We start from the raw sequence: 5,920 nt of genomic DNA, 5'->3' as shown, positions 1-5,920 counted from the left end.
CCTAAGGCCCGTGCAAGGTGCTGGGTGCAACCCACAGCAGGTTCAGAGCAGGGATACTTCACCGGGAGGCCGTTTATTACGTGCCCTCACTTGAGAAATGATGCCTCGACTGATTTTTGTCTTTGAAACGTTGATCTGAGTAACAGCCAGCGATCTGTCCCCCGGGCCGAAAGGCGAAGCCCCGCTGCAAGCCGTGTACAAGCCTTCCATTCGCAGCCATTTCGTATGCAAACCGATAAAACACAAACCAAAACCCAACAATTACAAGAAGCGAAATCACATAATCATAAAATAACAATGCGTTTTAATCTTTTAAATCTGAAACAAAACAGCAGGTAATTGAAGAATGGATATTAGCAATTAGAAAGCGGAACTAAACGCTTAAAATTGCTAAGTGGAAAAGTGAGTTCGTAAAGCAGATTGCTCTCTAACATCCAGCTGCTTTTCAGAACTGCTTTATTTAGGTTATATAGTCTGCTTTAACTTAGTTAATAATAATTAATTCATAATAGATTGTAAAAAGCCTCAAGGTCCTCTGAAAAGTAAACATTAATGAGGCTTCCTTGAGGAAGACAGTCAAAATTTTATACATTTTATAGGGGAACGGAGGCCCAGAAGAGACACAACTCATCCTCTGAGTCAATGGTGAAGCAAAAGAAAGGCACTGACCTCGATATTTGACCTCGTGGCACGGAAAATCATCCACAAGCCCAGTTTGCCCCAGTCTGGAAAGCAAGTTGAAGGCTGATGGCTACACCTGGCTCTGCTGAGAGCCTCCTGTGCACGCACATCCCATCCCGGCACTTCTTGCACACCCATTTCTGAGGAGGTTCAGCTGTTTCGGTGTCAGCCCCCGGGCCTCCTGCAGCTCCTGCCTGTAATTAAATTTTCACAGCTAAGATGTCTCTATCGGCAGATCATATTTATAGGCAGGCAAGTTGTTTTAGTGTCATTCTTAAGAATTAAGGAGGCTTTTGCTCATAAGCAAATCCTCTTCTCTTTTAAATTGTCATCTGCAATCTCATGCCAATAAAAAGGCACATTATTTTAGATTATTGTCCCCATGGTGCTTGTAGTGAGTTACTGCGTTAGGTACTGGGTTTCAGTGTTAAGCAAATTAGATTTCTTCCATATGTGTTCAGATGTCGTACTTCCAAATCCTCCTCTGAAACATGATGGGTGAGAGCTCCAAGGGCATCAGGAACCAAAAAAAGTCATCAGTACCCCAAAAAAGCTTCTCAGAAACCCCCTCGCCTGCTGATACGATGTGGACATGGCAAATGGGCCATGTCCTATGCCACTTGCTTGGTCCCAGCCCTGGTCCCTAAAAGCTTTTCAGTTTTTCTTCCTCCTTCTTGACTGATTCATGATGAGAGCAGAGAGGTCAGAAGTACCTTTCATATATAGCTTTATTTCAAGGGAGAAGAAAAGGCGAAAGGATTGAGGGCCTTTTCAGGAGCTGCCTTATTGCAAAGTAATTATATTCTCTTTTGTTTGTGCCGGGGAGGCAGGGGGAGAAGCCTTGAAATGTCTCATCTGGGAAACCGTTAATAGAATTTATGCTAATTTGATGATTCCGGCGATTACTGGCGGAAGCACTTCACATTTTCAGGCAGCAGAAGTTCTCCTCCAGTTCCTCCTGGAGTCTCGCTCCGTTTGGTCTTTAGCCCGTTTGCCTCCTCTAGCAGCCAGAGACTCCCTTGCTGGGCAGGGCTTGCGGACCCCATGATGTGGCCGGGATTTTTGCTTATGACGATGCTGATGGGCTCACCGGTGACCCCATGCCTTGATCTTTTGGGGCAGGATGCAAAGAAATCTGCCCTGGTGCCTTGCTGTGCTAGCAAGCAGCCCTGCGATAACAAACCTTTCCCTCCCAGCCTCATCCTCTGGTGGAGCTTCGCAAACACAAATCTCTGCCTGGCTCCTGCCTAATTAACTCCAGAATTGCAAACCCATTTGTGCAGCTTTGTGCTCAGGGAAAACCTTTATTAAGTTCCTTTTAATCCAAAACCAGTTAGAACATGATGATCTTCATGAACAGTCATTCAGAAAAAAAAGGGAAAAGACAGCGGAACTAGAACCTTTAAGACAGAAACCTTTCTCCGGGGGGGGGGAAAAACCCCGAAAAAATTCTCTTAGGTGCATTTCTCTTGCTGCGCTAATACAGCACTGGTTTCAAAAAGGAATGATTCAGTAGTGTGAGGAAAATACCCAGCAGGCTGAGCGGGGAGGGCAGCTTGGGTTTAGCCAGAGGAAGCTGGACATTTTGGGGAATTAATTTCTAATTTCTCACGCCTGGCCCGAGCCGCAGGCCGGCAGATGGCATCACACTCATGCCGTTGGGTGGGAGCAGGAGCTGCGAGGCCTCAGCCATCGCTCCTCTGTGCAAAACACTGCTCAGCGCGTCGCCCGTGCGGTTTGCGAGGAGGGTACCAAAGGAGCCGTGTTTGCGCCGTCGGTCTGAACGATGAACCAGGTTTATCTGTGATCTCCTGCCTGTGTGAACCCCGGATAATTCCTCCAGCGGTGACTGGCACCGGGGTAAAGAGCACTTGGATGGGATCAGCCAAACCTGTCTGCAGCGACATGCGGTCCATCCTCTCTGCTCCTCTTAGCGAAACGGCGCATTAGTGTCAGCAGAGAAGCCACGGCCTTATCCTGAACTCGTTAAAAAACAATGGGAGTCTCTATTGCCTTCATCTGGCTTTTAATGAATGACCTCTTGTCACCGGGAGCTGTGTGCAGTGACAAAGGACCTTTGTGGGCTGATATTTATGATTTCACTTAAGTCAGGGAGTAAGCTAAGGGAGAAGGCTGGAAAATAAGAGCTGAGCTGATGTTTCCTGCTTTAAACTCAAGGGATCTTTATCTAGTTTTTGTATTAATACAGTTGTCATCTCTTAAATATTTAAGCAACTCGCAGCCATGAATGCTCCCATGCTGGAAGGACACGCAGGTCACGCTCGGTGGCAGGGCAGGGAATGACTCCTGCTCTCCGGAGACCCACACGTTCCTCTGGGCCCTAACACTGGAGCAAGGGGAAGGTTTTGCATTTTCCTAGTGCCCCCCAAAAATTGCACACACATCAAGCACGCCAAGGCCTGCTGTGAGAGCCCACGACCTGCTTGCAGGGGGCCGGTGTGCAGCCCCAGGCTCAGCGCAGCCACTGGGTCCGAACACCCCTCCCCGCACCAGCAACTTGCCAACACTGATAAATTTTTCCTTTTCCTTCGGCAGGCCTCGGTGGCGGATTAAGCAGCTGGGAGTCTAGAGTGAGAGTGCATCCCCTCTCCTTTGCCATGCAAACAGAGAAAATTAATCTTCCAGCTTTCTCTGATATTTGGGCTGAATTACAAGCTGGGAGTGGAGATAAAGCGCAGGCAACAGGAAGGTACAGGTACAGTGGAGAGCCGGGCTGCCTGGCATAGGCCTTTGTCCATGCAGATAACGGCTCTCCTCCCTGTGTCATGCATAATTCACCAGCACTGCCTCCCTCCGTCCCGGTCATCCCTCTCTCTGCTTTCACTGCTCTTCTCCTACAGAAACTGGAAGCCTTCCGTCCAAGTGAGCCTGTGCGTGATGGCTGCATGTGTGGGTGCAGAAGCACACTCATGCATGGGGAGCAAGCACACGTCTGCTGACACAGCAGCAACATGCAAATCTCAGCTGCAGCGTAGCTCTCTTTGCAGGTTTGCCCTGGGACGAGGCACAGGGACGTTGTCCCCTCTGCCCGGAGGCTGACAGAGCCGGGGTACAATGCTGCTGCAGCCTGTGCTGGGACGGGCCACCGGTGTCCTGCATGCAGCCCTGCAATACCCAACACCAATCCAGCTAAACCAAACCAGCACATCAACCTCTGCAAGGAAGGATGTGCTTTTGTATGCCCATCACATTTCAGCTTCACTAACCATGCTATCTGCCTAAATCCATCTGATGTTATAGTTGGACAGAGGCTACATCCTTTGGGATACCAACCCCAGCATTAACAGACACCAACTGCATTTTATTTGGTCGATACGGCGGCTTCTCTCTACTGTTCTTGACAGAACTGTGCCACACAAAGCAGAAAAGCCATGGAGGTTTTCCATAGCCGCCGAGAGTTTCTTTCCCAGAACAAAGCAGAAATAACCCCGGTCACTCCCAGCCAAACAGTGAACATAGACACCTGCTTAATTATTTTTGCTTTGTAAATGAAAGCAGTGCCGTGAGTTTAATAACCACTGCTCGGGAGTAATTGGGGCGATTATTGTATGGCCCAGGGGGAAAATTGCAGCTTGTTATCTCCAGGGAGTAGCATTAAGATCCAGCAGATAATCAGAGGGTTATTTGTTGCACTTTAGATGACATTTCTTATGGATTTAGAAGTGATAGTGATCAAACTGTGTTGTCACAGCCACCCTCGAACTGGGGAATCCAGAGACCTGTGAGGTAAATAGCATCCGAAGTTGCCCGGGACGGCTGCTCTTCCAGCAGGACAGCACGAATAACAGACATACGTGCCACATTTGAGCTCAAGTACTTCCAGATCTGAGTGTCACTCTGAGTGTCACTCAGCTCTTTTTTAATTTGATCTTCTCATAAGAGAGATGACACTCAGGATGCTGCCTGAGAGGATGCAAAGGGGGGATATCAGCTCTAACAGATGCTGCCAACCAGATCTATACGCAGCGATAAGGTTGCCCGAGACCTTCCCTCCCCTGTTTCTCCCTCCTCACTCCAGTCGATAGCCTCTGCCTGTCCTCTCGCCTACAGCAGCCCTGAAATTTGAGGCTCGGTCAGGAGCAACGCTCACACATTGCTGCAGCATCAGGACTTTTGTCTGCGTGGTCTCACGGAGACCACCAGCGCTGGGCATCCTCCCCATGCATTCCGCAATCGCTCCCCATTGCACAGCTGAGCAGCTCTCATCGGTGTTGCACTCTCTATAAGACATTTGTCCACATGCCTCCCTTCTCTTGGCACCCCAAATTGTGCTCATCCAGCCTGGCCACAGGGGTAGAAGGAGGATTTTTAGCAAGGCTAAGCCCAGTCAGAGCTTCTGGTGGTCTCTCTTTTGTAGGTTTGCTGCACAGGAGTGTCCCCAAATCCTGGTTTGGGCTCTGCTCCCAGGGACGGGCTCGTGGATGTCACAGCTGCACCTCAGCACCCGCACGATGCCAGTGAAGAGGATCCCGCCAGGCCCAGGAGAGCGCTGAGCCAAGGCAGGCTCCGCTGTTGATCCCCCAGTCAATGACAATTCAAGGCCTGGAAATGACGGTATCTTTTCTCAGTCCTCAGTTCCCACCCGAGGCTGGGCACGGGGAGGAGGGAGCTCACTCAGAGGTTTAGCAATAATCTGAAGCAGGAGCAGAGGTGGGAAGAGCCTCTCTTGCAGCAGGTGGGTTGTTTAACAAATTAGACACATAACGAGACAAAAGGTACAGAGGAAGGAGATCTGGTGGGACTGGACCTTTATCTCCAGCACGTTGGCAGCCAAATCTTTGTGCAATATTTATCAAGGGTGAACGGGCAGGAGAATTGGCAGTCAATGCATAAGTGAGGAATTAAAGCCACTGCCATCCTTATCTTCCAGGCAGATACGCAAGGGGAGGGGTGGATGGGGGCTGTGAGCCAGCCCAGGGCAATCGAGTTTGAAACCGTTTGAGGATTTAACGAGTCCAAACTTTATTAGTTCAGCTGGTGGGGAGCAGAGCAGAAGCACCAAGGAGGGCAAACCAGCACATCCGCATCCTCCGGCTGCCAGAGCCAAGCACGCTGTCTCCAGGCAGGCATTTCGGCTGGAAAGTCCCTCACATCACTGGACAGGCAATGCACGGCCAGGGGGACATGGCAAAGCTGCCCCAAAGGCACCAGGTAAGGGGCCAGCGGTCTTTCAAGCCCAGTTAAAGTTCACTTTTAAACCAGGGAGTTTAGGAGCTGC

The sequence above is a fragment of the Pygoscelis adeliae genome, unplaced genomic scaffold (assembly GCF_000699105.1).
Source record: "Pygoscelis adeliae isolate BGI_AS28 unplaced genomic scaffold, ASM69910v1 Scaffold803, whole genome shotgun sequence".
Classification (NCBI taxonomy): domain Eukaryota; kingdom Metazoa; phylum Chordata; class Aves; order Sphenisciformes; family Spheniscidae; genus Pygoscelis; species Pygoscelis adeliae.
Note: the sequence above shows the minus strand (reverse complement) of the source record.